General features: G+C 33.0%; 1 long non-coding RNA gene across 1 annotated transcript; it reads right to left on the bottom strand.

Moving 5' to 3' along the window:
* Positions 1-689: 689 nt before the first annotated feature.
* LOC137225355 (uncharacterized) lies at positions 690-15,858 on the bottom strand. Its single transcript, XR_010943812.1, has 4 exons — positions 15,795-15,858; positions 3,763-3,813; positions 2,824-2,892; positions 690-1,911 (listed from the first exon to the last, which is right to left on the bottom strand). It is a non-coding gene; the product is annotated as an uncharacterized lncRNA (long non-coding RNA).
* Positions 15,859-17,404: the final 1,546 nt, after the last annotated feature.

The following is a 17,404-nucleotide window of genomic DNA, read 5'->3' as shown; positions in this document are numbered from 1 at the left end:
GAAAGTTAAGATTATTAACATTAATTTAACCTTACTGAATCCTAAGGCTGATATCAGAAAACAGATTATATTGCTAATGAAGATGAGTAGCTTGATTTTATAGATTTTTTCCCCATTATCTAAACTATTTCCTAGTTATATAAATAAAAGTTATAACTCATCATGCTCTTACATATTACTCCCGATATAGTAGAATTCTTAGGCTAAAGATTTTTAGATCTTTCCTCATTGAAATTCTTGTCAACTTGTTAAAGCCTAACAGCACAAAATAATATCAAATGCCACCTGCACAGTGTGACATAGCAAAGAAAGGAGCTGTGTAATCCCTTCTCAAATGCACTGCTCAGATCCAACCAGAGTCATGAATCTGTAACATAGTGGCATTTTAGAACAAGCTATTACTCCAGAATTTGAAAACACACAAAATCTAATTAATGTTTTGGTTCTTTTTCCTTGTTCTTTGTTAACTTGGAAATATTAGTTCCTAAATTCTAAACTTCCAAAGAAACGTTAAAGCAAGCAAAATTCTGAGTAAAGAGTACATTTGGGTAAGACCAGGACTGGAATATTGGCATCCAACTTTTCCCTCCCAGAACCTAAATGAAAGGGCTTAAAAAAAAAGTAAAAATAATGGAAAATCTGCATTGGCGTCAGAGATGGCAGAAGTGTACCAATGTCATGTTATGAAAAATTAGTGGAATTTCTAGTAGAAATAATCCAATTGGGGATAGACTAAAAGATTTTCCTAAGAGCCAACTCCTAACTCTCTCTCTCAAGAAAGCAAAGGAGTGAGAAAATGCCTGGCAGAAATCTGGGCAGAACTGCAGCATTTCCTAAAACATGGAGGCAAAAGGGCTGGAGATGAGGATGGCTGACAGTTTAGTGGAGGAAAATGCCTCTTGGATCTCTTCCACACTGTGGATCAAAGCAATCGGAAACGGATACCATGGGAGGTCAAGTGTGGCCATGGCAATCAGAGTCAATGGCAGCAGGGCTGTCTCTTGATGCAGCAGAACCTCATCTGACAACGAGTCACCTTTGATTGTCCCAAGAGGGGAGAAAATAGTTTGAGTGGAAGGTAAAAATGTTCCCCTGTATAATGCCAGTTGCCCAAACTGCCCACACTTCCAGCTTCCTCTCTGCTTCCTTCGAGTGATAGACTCACAGAATTGGTCATATAAACTTCTATTAGCCTATGTCCACAAAAGGACTTACACCAGAATATAGCAGTGTTATTCATAATAATCCCCAACAGGAAACAACCTAAAATGCCCATCAAAAGAGAATGGATAAACAAATGGTGTTATATTCATCCAATAAAATGATGTTCATTGATATAAAAAGCATGAACACGGACACATGCAACAATATAAATGAACATAAAAATTTTACCTTATAAAGATGTACACACCAAAGAATGCATTTTTATGAGAATATCCATTTATATGAGTTTCACGAAAAAACTCACCAAGGGTGATAGAAATCAGAACAATGATCGTCTATGGGGAATTGCCTGAATGGGTGTATGAGAGAATTTGGGAGGTGATGGTAATGTGTTATGTCATGCTATTTACAAGGGTAAGTCCATTGTAAAAACTCATTGAATTTGTCAAAACTAATATGTGTGCATTTCACAATATGTAAATTTAATCTCAATTTAAAAAAAAGAAATTATCTGAATACTGTGACTCAATTTCATGCCTTTCATTGCTTTAAAAATCTATGTGTGGGGGCTTCCCTGGTGGTGCAGTGGTTGAGAGTCCGCCTGCCGATGCAGGGGACACAGGTTCGCGCCCCGGTCTGGGAAGACACCACATGCCGCGGAGCCACTAGGCCCGTGAGCCATGGCCACTGAGTCTGCACGTCCGGAGCCTGTGCTCTGCAATGGGAGAGGCCACAACAGTGAGAGGTCTGCATAACAACAACAACAAAAAAAAATCCATGTGTGGCACTCCTCTAATATTGTAAAGTGATGTATAACATGCATTTTCCTGTGTGCTTAATTTAAACTTAGCTTCATTATTTCCATATCCTTATTTTTTCTTTTAAAACAGCTTTATTAAGATATAATTCATAATTCATATACTATACAGTTCATCCATTTAAAGTGTACCATTCAACGGCTTTTAGTTTATTTACAGTGGTGTTCCCTGGTGGTCCAGTGGTTGAGACTCTGCATTTCCACTGCAGGGTGCGTGGGTTTGACCCCTGGTTGAAGAAATAAGATCCCACGTGGTGCAGTCAAAAAAAGTAAAAAAATATATATATATTTATATATATATATATATATAGAGAGAGAGAGAGAGAGAGAGAGAGAGAGAGAGAGGTGTGTGTGTGTGTGTGTGTGTGTGTGTGTGTGTGTGTGTGTGTAGTAAAGGGATGATTCTGGATCCATTATATGATGAAAGACTCTTTTCCCTTTTGTTTTTCCAAAAGCAACTCTTTTATCCTTTAATCTCAGTTAAAACACACTACAGGGAAATTACCAAATATGAACAAAACTGGCTTTTCTGTTGACTGCACCTATCCAAAATAAGCTGCTTCCTTTGAGCTAAACCAAAATCACAAGATAAGAATTGTTAATTTAACTGCTTCACTGACTTTCTATGAACTGAATGCTTAATAAACTTAGAAAGAAAAAGAACTTCTATATTATCTTGTATTATCTTATCCTTGGTATTCTAAGAGACCCACTTATATGGTGACTTTACATTAAAAAAAAGTAAGGTAATAATTTCAACCTTATCAACCTCAAGATAAATGAAAAAAAAATAAGTTCCTTATTCCTTGTTCTCATTTTATGATATTAAAAGTTTTACCCACCCTGATATTACTCTCTTAACAAGTCCTGCAAGATACACATCTTCTGAAAGTAGATATCAAGAGAAAAACCTTTATGAAAAGAAGAAATATGAGTCATACTTATTGAATTTTTATGTTTAAAGAAAAATATGTCAATGAAAATTGCCTATAAGATCTAATAAACAATTCCATGTAAGTTATTCTAACCTTCATTCAGCCTTGCTAGGCCCATTTCTAAAGTATCTATAGGGTATAAGGTACACTCACCATTGACTTGTCCCTTTCTGTCCCCTGAACAATCAGTTATTTCCTATAATCATACTTTTGACAACTTCCAGTATTCATCCCCTCTGTCCATCCCCAAAGCTTTCACTTAGTTCAGGTCCACTTTTCATCTCCCCTGGATTATTTTTAAAACTTCCTAGCTGGTCTCCACAGCTCTAATTCTCTTAGGGCTATAGCACTAATCTTGCTAAACACTATGTCTTAGTCCATTTAGGCTGAGATAACAAAACAACATAGACTGGGTGGTTTATAGACAAAAGAAATTTATTTCTCACAGTTCTGGAGGTTGGGAAGTCAAGATCAGGGTGCCAGCAGATTCACTGTCTGGTGAGGGCCCACTTCCTGGTTCATAGACCGCAGCCATTTTTTGCTGCATTTCACATAGTGAAAGAGGTGAGGAATCTCTTGGATTTCTTTTAAGGGCACTAAGTCCATTCTGAGCACTCTTTGCTCATTATCTAATCACCTTCCGAAGGTCCTACCTCCAATATACCATCCCATTTGGGGTTAGGTTTCAACATATGAATTTTGGAGGGACAAAAATATTCAACCTAGAGCACACCGACAGGACAACACTGAGCTCGTTTGCCTGCTCAAAAACCTTCGGAAGTTCCTCTATTGCCCAACAAACTCCATATAGTCCTTTGCGACAGAAGCACACTGGTCCCAACTTACCCAACCACCTTTGCTTTGCTGTAGTCCTCCATACATCCAAACCTTTAAAACCTGTAATTAGAAAAGTAATCCATTCTGGCCATAAAAAAATCAAACTGTAGAGCCATATAAAAAAATATGATAAAGTGAGTGGTTTTCTACATCCCTTCAACCTCATTTCTAAGTAGAAACTGCTGTTAACATTTCAGTGTGTGTTCTTCATCCCATAAACAAAATATACCTGTATATTGTATAGAGATTGAAATACGAAAGTAGATTTATGTTTGGGAACTTGCATGTTTCCCATGTAACATTTTGACATGAATATTTGTTCAGTCATTTGTGATTTATCTTATTCTTTTCATGATTGTCCTTATTCTGTTAATAGACTGTACTAAATATAATTTATTTAATTGGTTCTTATTAGTGACATTTGGACTACTTCGATTTTTAGCACTTTTATACAACACTTGATTGACTATCTTTGTATCTACATCTTGCATGCACCAGTGAAAAATTATCTGTAGAGAAATTTTCTGAAAGTGAAATAATCTAATCAAATGCCATGCTCATATTTATTTTGAAAAATATCACCCAATTCTTCTTTAAACAACCTGCACTAATTTATGCCCATTTCCCACCTTTCACCTTGACAACAGTAGGTAATATAAACTACTTTAATCTCTGTGCTTTAATGGGTGAGGACTGGTATGTCCTCTTTAAGTTTCCTTTTAAAAATCATGAGTGAGTTTGAACATCTTTGCGAATATCAATAGGTCATTAAGTGTCTCTTTTTTTGAACTCTTTTTATAATCTGGCAGAATTTATGGAGTTGTTGGGTTTTTTCGTATTTTTTTCTATGAGTTTCTTAGGAGTTAATAAATTTCACCATTTTTCTATCATGTCAGATACAAATAATTTTCCTATTCTGTGTGTATTTACACTCAAATGATTTATTTGTTATTGTCATAAAAATGATTTTAATGTCATCAAATTTATTAATCTTTACTTTATGGAAGTTGTTCTCAAAATAGTGTGCATAAGAAGCAGATAGGATCGTTATAATGCAGATTCCAGGAAAAGAAGAAATTAACGTTATGCTAATTACATGAGAGAATTGGAAAACTTTCCTTCTTTCTCTAGGCTCTGGAATAGTTTAAATAAATTCAGAAGAATTTTTTCTTTAATGCTAAGAAAGAATTATAAAATTATCTAGTCTTGTTATTTTCTCATTGTGTATATTAGCTGTTTGACAAGTATCTCATTATTTTTTATTTCTTCAAGTTATTTTTTTCTCCCTTCTGGTCTCAATATTGATAATTTGCATTTTTCAGAAAAAGCATACATTTCTTATGAGTTTTAAATTTGTTTTCAAAGGTTTGTTTTAATTCATTTTAATAAATAAGTTTATATTTTATGTGTATTTATGTGTGTGTTTATTTTACTTACCCATATCTAATCTTAATATAACTGGAATATATTACCATTTCATATCCCTACATGTAAGAGATGAAATTTCCAAAAGTTAGAGATGAAAACGGACCTCTAAAATAGAGATAAAAATGACCCCATAAAAGCAGGGGGAGATGATAATAAACTTTATAAATTTTAAGCCAAATATACAAGTTAAAATTTCAAGACTTACTTCGTAGAATTTAGAAATACATGTTTTACACTATACATATAGGAAAAGAAAGGGGTAAAGAAATTTTACTAACCCAATGGAAGGCTAGAAAAAGAATAACAAAACGTGGAAAATCAAGGTAAATAGAAAGAAAAAAGTAAGATGGTAAAAATAAATGCAAACATATAAATAATTATAATAATATAAATGGACAAAGTGGCTTCTAAAAGAAAGATATTTTATTTTATTACTTTATTTATATTGAAGTATAGTTGATGTACAATGTTGTGTGTATATATATATATACATACATATTGCTGTGTATGTATACATATATATTATTTTTCAGATTCTTTCCCCCTATAGATTATTACAGGATATTGAATATAGTTCCCTGTGTTATACAGTAGGTCCTTGTTGTTCATTTTATATGTAGTAGTGTGTATCTGTTCATTCCAAATGCTTAATTTATCTCTCCCTCCCACCTTTCCCCTTTGGTAACTTTAAGTTTGTTTTCTATGTCTGTGAGTCTACTTCTATTTTGTAAATAAGTGCATTTGTATCATTATTTTAAATTCCACATACAAGTGATATCATATGATATGTCTTTCTCTAACTTACTTCACTTAGTATGAGATATTTTAAATACAATTAAAAACCCCAACTGTACACTATTTACAAAATTCCTACCTAAAATTTAATGACACAGGAAGGTTAAAAGGAATGGTTCACCTATATCAGACAAAAATAAATTAATAGAGTAAATAAAGTTACTTCACAACTTTAAAATTAATATATATAAGAAAAAATAGCAGCTATAAACACGCACACATACTAAAGCCTTTAAAATGCAGCAAATAAATTTTTACAACATTAGCAAGAGTATGTCAATCCACATAACGGGAGCTTTTTACAAGTCTCCTAGCAATTAATAAATCAAGCAAACAAAAGATACAGAAGATTTGCACAGCGTAATTAACGAAGTGTTGGTCATATATGGACTGTTGCATCTTGTAATTACAGAATACACATGAAATTTTAAAACTGGAAAGACATTTTAGAATTCAAACCATATTTAAACAAAGAATAAACATTACCATAATATAGAATATGATATTAAATTAAAAATTCATAACAAAAAGATAATGTGAGAAAATGGAAACATTTTGAAATTACAAAACATGTACATACATAACTTTTGAGTCAAGGAAGAATCATATTAGCAACTATAAAATACTTCACATTGAAAAAGGTGAAAATATTCACATCAAAATTCATGGAATTAAGGTAACTCAGTTTTTAGAAATTTATAATAATAAATTCTTATAGAAATACAGAAAACTATAAGCAAAACAACCAAAGAGGTTAGAAAAAGAACAACATGGAAACCCTAAATAAGAGTAAGAGCACACTTTCTTAAAAATTACAGAGGGAAAATAAGATAAACTCAGTAAACATACCCAAAAGCTATTTGGTTTGAAACAGCTATTTAAGTAAATATACCTCTAACAGGTGTTTTGTTTTTTTTTTTTAAGAAAACAAAAGACACAAATAAACAATATAGGAGTAGAAATACACTCTGACAAAATAATATATTGAACAATATTATACCAATAAATTTGAAAATTTAAATGTAATATTTCTTAGAAAAATAAAACTTGTTAAACACTTATAAGATTCCATTGCTTATAAATTATATTTTATCATTGTCAGCTTGAGTAGTAAGACAAGATGAAGAAATAGGATTAAATAAGAAAAAATCAGATCTCACAAATATGTTTAGCTACATAGAAAATCTAAGATAAACAGAAAAATTATTAGAAGTAATAATAATCAGTGAGTTTGCTGAAAATAAGAATCTAACAAAAATTACTTGTCTTTCAATTAATAACCAATAAAAGTTTTTTAAGTACTTTTTATAATTGTAACAAATAAGTTTTCTGGAAGTAAGTGTACCAAAATCTGTAGTGGAACTATATAGAAAATGCTATAAAATTTTATTGAAAATATTTGCCTTGTAAATTAAATGGAAGCATGCAGTCATGGATAAGAAGATGTAATATTGGATAAATTGAATATAGTTACAATAAAAATTGTAGGGCTTCCCTGGTGGCACAGTGGTTGAGAATCTGCCTGCCAATGCAGGGGACATGGGTTTGAGTCCTGGTCTGGGAAGATCCCACATGCCGTGGAACAACTAGGCCTGTGAGCCACAACTACTGAGCCTGCACATCTGGAGCCTGTGCTCCACAACAAGAGAGGCCGCGATAATGAGAGACGCTCGCACCAGGATGAAGAGTGGCCCCCGCTTGCCACAACTAGAGAAAGCCCTCACACAGAAACGAAGACCCAACACAGCCAAAAATAAAATAAATAAAAAATTTTTAAAAAATTGTAACAGGATCTTATTTAAACTAATTTAAATTTTTAATCATTTTAAAACATTTAAAAATGTATTTAGAAGAACAAAGGGTCAAATATATACAAGACAATACTGGAGAAATACTAATTTTGACCGGTGGACAGGGTGATAGCCTACTGAATAGCAAAGCTCATGATGAAACTGTAGTAATAAAGACAATATATTCTTGACATAATAATAAACAAATAGACCAATCACACAAAATGGAGATCGCAGGAAAATAAAAGAGACTCACATGAATATTATAATTTAATGTAATCCAGAGATGGTATTAAAATTAGAAATGAGGAGCATATAACATGACCATTCAATAAATGGTGCCTGGACAACTGATTATTCAAATGGAACAAAATAAATCCCTGTAACACTTTACACAAATGCATGCATGTATACACACATGCCTTTCTAGATGGATTAAGACAAAAAAAAGCAAGGTATGAAAAAAGCAAGTATAGAAATTTCTTAAAATATAAAAGAATATATATATATATATATTTGTAGCCAAGGTATGGGTGGATTTTTTAATTAAGAAAGAAAGAAAAGACAAATTTTGAACTGTAAAGGGATAAATTAGACTACATTAAAATTAAAACTTCTATATCTCAAAAGGTGCCATTTAAAAACAAAACTGCAAGCCCATGGCATAAAAATGATATTCGTAATGCATATAATTGATAAAAATATTTAAATATAGAATGTGTCAGAAAACAGAAAAATTTGTAAGAAAAGTACAAACAACCCAACAGAAAAATAGCTAATGGATATGAAAAGAAAATTCCAAAGTTTGTGCATGAAATCATGCTTAATTTTACAAAATTGAGAAAAACAAATTTGAGCAACATTGAGATAACATTTAATCTGGTCACATAAGCAAACTTAAAAAGAAAAGAGAAAAATAATTACAAATACCATGTGATCTCACATATATGTAGACTCTAAAAAATTTCAGAAAAAAAAGCTCATAGATAGAGAGAACAGATTGGTGGTTGCCAGAGGCTGGGGGTAGGGTGTGGGTGAAATTGGTGAAGGGAATCAAAGGTACAAATTTCCAGTTATAAAATAAATGTCATGGAAATGTAATGTGCAGCATAGTGACTAAAGTTACTAATACTGTATTGCATAATTGAAAGTTGCTGCAAGAGTAGATCTTAAAAGTTCTCATCACAAGAAAAAAAATTCTGTAACTATGTATGGTGATGGAAGTTAACTAGACTTATTGTGGTGATCATTTTGCAGTAGACACAAATATTGAATCATTATGTTGTACACCTGAAATTCATATAATGCTGTATGTGAGTTATACCTTAATTTTAAAAATGCTAAAGAAAATAAAGAAAAATCTAATCATCATAGCTGGGCCAGACTGTGGAGCACCTGGAACCCTCAAACACTGTTAATGGGAGGGCAAATAGCTTCAGGCAACTTAGGAAGCATTTTGGCAATATTTTATGATGTTAAACATGTATATATCCTGCCCTATGGTCTAGCAATTCTACTTTAAGGTATATGACCTAGAGAAACTGTGACACTTATGCATAAGGATTATGAAATTGTTCATTGTGTCACTGTTTCTAGCAGGCAAACAAAAACAAAAACTGAATATTTCACAAGCAGATAAAGAAGTTGGGATATGCTTTCACACACTAAAATAATGTAAAACAGCAATTAAAAACACATGAACCATACAATACCTATCAAGACAGATAACTATCAAACCGTAATCACACTCTTCTAAAGTTAAGAATCATTATTTCAAGGTTAGTATTTTGTGAGATAAAGCCTTTTGATTTTATCTTACCACTTCTGAATAGCATGACCACAGGCGTTGCTGCCAACCAAATGTATTGAACTGGTGACTTACCTCTAAGACTGAGGCAGAAAGGAAAATTTCACATGCATACATTCTACTTTTCAATTTTATTTTGAAGTCTTGAAAATCAAAGTCCCCAAACATAGAGCATTACCAAAAACTTGGTATTCAGTGAAATACTGATAAAATTTTAACAGGAGGTGACCTGAATTACTTCCATATCATTAGTATTCCATTTGCTTTTGTAATGATTTCTGAATAATTTTATGTGCAGCAACACAATTGCAGAGATTATAAATACAAATTGATAAGAAAATGCACTATAGAAAAAGTCTGTTATTTCCAATGAACAAGACTATGATTATTTTGCAAGATGAAAATACACTTTTTAAAAGTGTAGCATATAAAGTAATGATTATTGTTTTATACATTATCCTATAGAGGAAAAATGAAAAATTAAAATAACTATTTTAAATGAAAAGAGCAGGATGATTGACACAGTGTCTTCTTTCTAGAGGTTTCCAGGTTCTAAAACTGCCAGATACACTTTTATCCTGGAGCTTTAACAAGCATGAAAGATCATTAATCCAAGGTCATAATAGCAAACTTCCAAGGGAAAATAACCAGTCATGTAGAAATTATTTAAATTACCACAGAAGCATATGCCAATTTAGCTTGGTATTTTGTATGATCCCTGTTGACCACTTTTCTACACATGATATCAATACTTCAGAAAACTCATCTCTGGATGAGGGGAGATACATTTTAATTTTCAAACTCTGTTAGGTAAAGAAATAAAGAGGGAGCCACCATGATTACCACAAACCACATATACGCTTACACACAACTCCTGAAAGCTGTGTGCCCACCTTAGTTTAAAAAGCTTGAGCACAAGATTCTCTTACTCCATTTGAGGCCATATTGTTAAGAACTTAGCTCTGTATAAATTTCAAAATTGCCCCTTATTAGGTGTATGATATTATACTTTTTTCCCCCTCTGCTCTAAAATGGAAGCAAAGATAATTACCTCTGCCAGGTTTTCAATGGGAAAAAAAGTTTAGCTAATCTTTTTCCTGTAGCATCTAGTAGGGTGGCAAGCAGTATTACATGCCCCCTAAATGATAACCTTTTACTTAGGGATTGTACAAAACACTTGCACTGATAAATATTAACCAAATATTTTTCCTTCTTTAAACTTAGTTCAATTTTAAGACATTTACTTAACTCCTACTGTGTATTAGGCACCGTGATCAATGAATAAGAAATAGTTTGGGCCCTCAACAAATTCAGTGTCTAGTAGGGGTGATACAAGTAAACATAATTGTAATGTAATAAATGATAAGATACAGTAATTTCCAACAGCGGGGAAACATAATCCAACAAAGTGGTAAATGGAAAGTTTCAGAAAGAAACACCTTAGCTGAGTATTGAAGGGTAAATAAAAACAAGCTAGATTTTTTTTTTAACTGAGAAAGACGTTCCAGGAAGAGAAAATAGGCTGAGCATATATGTTTGAGAAATACAGACTCTTTAGTTGGGTAACAAGTGCAAAGAGTAAAATCTCAGGCATAAATAACAGAAATGAAGCTCTTGAGATGGGCAAGGGCCAGGTCAAAGTGACCTTATACAATAGGGGTAGAAAATGAGCATCCTTAGACCATTTTTTTAAAGGTCAGATTTTTTGGGGAGAGCTAGTTCTGGTGGGTGGATGGATTTCAAAAATGTCAAGCTTGGAAAATGGGAAACCAATTAAGGAGTTATCCTAAAAGTTCAGGTGAGAGAGACGATAAGAGTCTCAAAGAGATAGTGGATAAGGGCAGGAGTCTAGAAATCTTTAGGAAGTTAAACTGAGAGGACTTGGATGAATGGGTTAAGAGAGAAGACCAAGGCCAAAATGACTCTTAGATTTCATGCTTGGGTGACTAGGTGGCTGGAGATTTCTCAAGCACAGATCTGGAGTATAGATGAGAGTGAGAGAGAGAGAGTTTTGGGCAGAGAAGATGATGAGCTAAGTTTTAGGCACCTGGGGAGAATCAGGATGGCAGATTTTGAGGATATCAGCATACGTGCAGAAAAAAAAGAAAGAAAAAAAGAAAGAAAAATGGATGCAGTACTTACAAAAAATTCAGAGTTAGAAAAGACACAATCTGAAGTAGAACTCTGGGGAAAGTCTGTACTGAGAAGATATGAAACGTGAAAATGGCTGAAGAAAAAACAAGAAGAGAAGTTCTCATAAATCCCGAGGAAGAGGAATTTTAAGAAATCAACAGACACATATTTAATAAAACTCCACCCTAAACAATTAATATCCACCCCCCACCGCATACTTTTTCTTAAAGATTTTCTAAAGTCATTTTAATTTACCTGAAGATAAATAGTACTTAACTGTCCTTTAATGCATATTTCCCACAGCATATATAGTGCCATATTAAAAGTATAAAGGATATTTTCTGTACTCCCAAGATAGTTTTTGGCTTGTTTTGAGGTTTGTTTGGTTTTTTTTTACTGTTCTAAATTTCTTATAGAAGTAAAACTTCAGTGAGATGTTCTTATACCTTTCCAAGCCTTGAAATCTTATAGGAAATTATAGGCAGTCTCACTTGGAACGTAAATTCATTCTGTAAATAAGGAAAGAAACTGAGAGTTTAAGGTATACATTGAACTGAACACCAGAAACATTTTAAAGAGACATTTCAAAATTCAGAAGGGAAGAATTCACCAAATCTTTAGTACATGACTTGATCCATGTTCGTTCAATAAAGACTGAGTGCGCCCCACCCCCCATTTTCCAGGCACTGTGCAGTGCGCTGGGGACAGAAGGACAAAGAAAACACAGCATTGGTCCAGCATCCAACATCTCACAGCCCGGAAGAGACATAAATAAGGAAGGCAATTACCATAATAGGCCAGTAATCTAAGACATCTACAAGATGCTATGAGGGCTCAGGAGAAAATGATCAGTGATATTTTTACATTAATCAAATTGCCAGTTTAAAAGGGACAACATATTAAAAATTAACACTTTGTAAATTAAAGTAGGATGTTATATGAAAACTCTTTATCAGGGAAAAAATATTTTGCTCTTTCTCAACTTGGTCATCGGGTCTTTACATTGAGGAAAGAGGTTTCATTTGAGTAGGTTCAGTTTTGAGTTTTGCTCTCATCTTCCTAAATGATACAACCTGGGTTGAAGAACACTTAGAAAGAGAAGTTGGTGTTTGTTTATGGAAACAAATAACAGGACATCTGTTATTGTAAAATTTAAAGAAAAACATGTTATTGAGAAAATTTAATTCAGTGTACGCTTTATTTCTTGTAAACCAACAGAGACCAAATTAACATGTTTGAATATTATTTATGCAGTATTTTCATGTAAATGCTATAAAAAAGAGGAAAACTAATTTTCAGACTTCTTATGCTTTTTCTCCTTTTCCTGCATGTGAACAGCAAGCACGAAAAGTTATTTTTATGAATATTCTCCATTCAATGTGTAAATGCATTCTTTTTCTTGCAAATGCCAATGTCTTATCTCCATATTTTCTACTTTGTTATGGTAAAAGATGACTGTCCTACAGATTTACATGCCTTGCTCTGCTGCCCTACAGATGTATATTCAACAAAGAATAAAAAGGTTTAGAGAATGAGAAGCAGACTTAACTCATGGACAGTCAAAATCAGAAGAACGTTGCTAATGTCAGTTTCACTGGGATTCATAAAGGCAGTCTCCATAGCAACATCATTTTCACAAGACACAGAAATGCTGCATTTTATTTTATTTTTTAATGGAAAAGCTGAAAGTCAGATTATCATTTTTTTCTCATATCCCATTTATCCTCTACCCTCAGACAGGTCCAATCGCATTCAAAAGGAGATTTATGGACATGAAAGATGGCTCCCTATTTAAGTGGAATAATACTCAACAGAATTTCTTATAGAAATATAGTGTTAGAGGATTTGGGATAAAATAAATCTGAGGGGAACTACTCCTGAAATTAGAAACATATTACTTGACTCTTACTCTGAGAGCTTGGGAGCTAGTTATTTAAACCTGATGTTGTAAATCCAACAAAGGAACTCATTTAAGAGTCGAACTAAATCCAATTTGTGTGACTAAACAGCTTAGGGAAACATTTGGCCTCTTTCTGTTTTTCCACTTGCTTTGAGAATTAAGTTTAGGAGAATGATTATAGCTTTCATAAGTTTCATTAATAAAAATGTATCTATACTAGCCTTCCAGGTATTATTGCTTTTAGAATGCATATATTTTTTCTTCATGAAAGATAATGGTTGAAGAAGAAATGAAAGGAACATTTGACAATATTTTTATTTACTAGGCTGTTTAAGGGATTATTCCTAGAAAAAAAATTCCTTATTAATTTAAAATGGTCTCTTCTTAGTATTCAAACACTAAATATCTAACATCTCTTCAGTTTTAATGCTAAACCACATTTTAAGATTATAATTGTATTACAATTATATAAAACTTTTTTTGGAAAATTCTAAAACAAACTTTCACTCAAGAGACTGGAATAACTCCATCATGAACAAATACCTATTTACTCAATAAACCAGAATGAGTCTCTTTGGAGCTTTCATGGTCCATTGACTAAATGCCTTAATAGGTGAGAGGTTTTCTGATGTTTTTAAACCAATCACACCTTGCATCAGGCAAACCAGAATGCTGCTAATGAAAATATTTTACGCTATCAGTTAAACAAGCAATTATTTTGTAACACATTCATTCTATATAAAAGATTGCTAAAATTAATTTGTATTGATTATAATTATAAAAATGAAGAAGAAAATATGAAATTCAAATATATATATATGTACTATAGACCTTAACAGGTCCTCCAGTACAATGAGGTTTTTTGTTTGTTTGTTTAGTTGCTTGATAATAATGGAACTAATGCTGCTAGGAGGAAATTATGCAATAACTATAGAAATTGACTTTTATATATTTTATTATGTATAATATCAATTATATAGCTTCTGGATATAAAATGTAGCTTTTTAGGTTAAGGTTTATGTTTTCTAAGAAAAGTCAAATTTACTTGTCCACAAAGAACATTTGGTTGATGGAAAAAGCTTAGGGTCAAGAAATAGCCAACTCTAATGGAACAAAACAAAATTGACAAATGACTAAAAATCTAAACAGATGCAAAGCCATAAGAGTAAACTGAGTTCTGAAAATCAAACCAGTTTCATAAAGATTATAAAAATATGTTAAACAAACATATCAACATCTAATTTTGGTGTTATCATCTTTGAATATGGAATATTTATATATGGCAAAACTTATTTTATTAAAGGACCAAAAGCAATCAAATATTATTTATCTTAATGTATCCATTGAATGAATGTAGTCTGTCTACTGCTTACATCATTGTAGCATAATTTTACCAGTATGTTGTTCCAAAATAGACGGTTAGCTTAATAATTCCAATTTTTCTTATACTTTAATACATGTTTGCTATTTCAAACCCTCTAAGGACTTTCTTATCTTTTATAGCAAGGAATCAAATAGAAACATTTTAGTATCAAACAAACTTATTATTGCATTTACTTTTCTCTGCAGATATTTCTCACCTTATCCATCTGTTCCAATATCTATCATGTTTCTAATCCCCAAACACCGTCAGTGCCAGCCTAACTTGCTGTGGTCTTCTGCACTCATTTTTCTGTCCTCCCCCTACGTGTTTTGGGGTCCCTCTGAGCCCCGTATCACTTGACGCAGTCTTTTTTATCCTGCCTGCCATTTGCACCCCGCTCTTTCTTTCAACAACAGTATACATCTTGTGTCTTCTGAAAAACCTTTTCCAAATAACCTCACTCTTTCTTAAACCTACCAGCAGAGTATCCATCAGTGGGACTCCTATAATTATTGTTCACCTATATTTCTTAAGGCTTCATGCATGCATGCCTTCTCTTTCCCTTCATATTGTTAGTTCTAAAGGACAGGGAGAGTAAATTTATCTTGGATAGGACATGACTTCTGACAAACTTAATGTATTTGAATCACTGTGAAAATGACTAATTTATGAAGTATTTCCAAATTCCCCCCAAATGGCTGATTACTCTGATTTATATAATTACTCTGATTTATAAAATTCAAAAAATTGAATTTTACTTTGAGGTTATAGTCAATGAATGATGTGATTATGCAAAAATTATCACTGGTAAAAGCTCATGCTTACGTTTGACTGGAACATGGATTATGGATCAAAATCTTTTGTTGGATGTATATCCTGTAGATCAACTGTCTCACCCATTGTTCCTGCACAGATGAAAAGGAGAAAAAGACAAAATCAAAAGTAACTTTCTTAGACTGGAGATGATGTAAGAAACATCATCAGGGATGGAAGGAAGAGAGAAAGAAAACTCTGCTGATGATGTATGTGACTGAAAAAGGAAGTTCAGGAACAGAAAATCTTAGGAGAGCCCAAAATAGGAAGTACTTTTTATGAAACAATGTAGATAAGTAGATAAATACACACCCCAAAGAAATATAAGAATACATCTCTCTTAAATTAGTGTTATTAAGATATAAAACATTTAATGATGGTAGTCCTCTTGTGAAGAATTGTCTTCAGATATTCATCAGAATCTTCAGAATTTATCTAGGATTCCTTAACTAAGGGATTTGTGTATAGAATTCAGAAGTCATTGAACTTGGAGGGGAAAAAAATAAATTTTTATTTTCATTAACGTCTAAACAGATCAGTATTTCTTCCAATTATGAATGTGGGTAACAAACCACAATAGTTTTAACAATACCTATGCTTGTGTCACCAAGAAATTACTGATACTTTCTTATATTACAACTTTTACAGTTGCAAAATAGCATTTATGTTCAAAACTAACTTCAAATTACAGCAATCAGCCCACTGCTAGAACATATTATTTTATGCATTACTAAAAAGCACATATATTACTATCTCAAAATATTGAAAGCTTATTATTTTGATAATTGCATTTCCATATAGTTGATCTTCTTTGTGATTCTATTTATTTTTACCTTGTGAATTTAGAAACATACTGAGCAGGGCTTCATAGGCTTCACCAGACAGCCAAAGCTGTTCATGGCCTGCTAAAGGCTGAGGACCCCTGAACTCAACCTAACGTTTAGAAGCCTGCCTTATGGTCAGTTGCATTAGCATGGAAGAGTTAAACTGTAGCACACACCCAGGAAAATTCACTTTCTTATGTTCTTTCAGGAGTCCACTCAATCTATTTAGATGAAATCTTTTTGTGATGAAGTGATTCTGATAATTCCGTAAGAACTGAACAGGGTACAATGAGAATATGCCCTACACTAAACATGACGCTATGTGCAACACATAGTGTGCAGTAAAGTAGGCAAAGTCCCTCCCTGGCCCTGTTGTCCAGGAGACACCAATGGTTATATATAGCTACAAAGTACAAATATGTGATGCCTTGTCATCACAGTACAACTTGTGGATGATGGAGCAGATGGTGCTAGAGACGTAGTTAGAAATCATACCTGGAATCTGGCTGCTAGAGCCAAGCAACATGGCTTAGTAAATGCAGGTTTGCATCCACATTGTTAATTATTTAAATGTGACCTGGTGGGGGAATGAACAGCTTGGTAAGCCCCAACTCAGCTTCTTGCAACCTGACAGGACCTCACTGTGGTCAGACAGAACACCATGACCAGGTCTTCTCCAGTGAAGACCTGGGAAGACTCAAGGGGTCATGATCACTGAACATCTCCAGCCTAATAGCCACTCTTATGCTTTACTGCAAATCTGTCCTTTGAACTTATCAGCCAAAACTGTAAATGTGT

Source organism: Pseudorca crassidens, chromosome 5, assembly GCF_039906515.1.
Source record: "Pseudorca crassidens isolate mPseCra1 chromosome 5, mPseCra1.hap1, whole genome shotgun sequence".
NCBI lineage: Eukaryota > Metazoa > Chordata > Mammalia > Artiodactyla > Delphinidae > Pseudorca > Pseudorca crassidens.
Note: the sequence above shows the minus strand (reverse complement) of the source record. Positions and strands in the feature narration are given on the sequence as shown.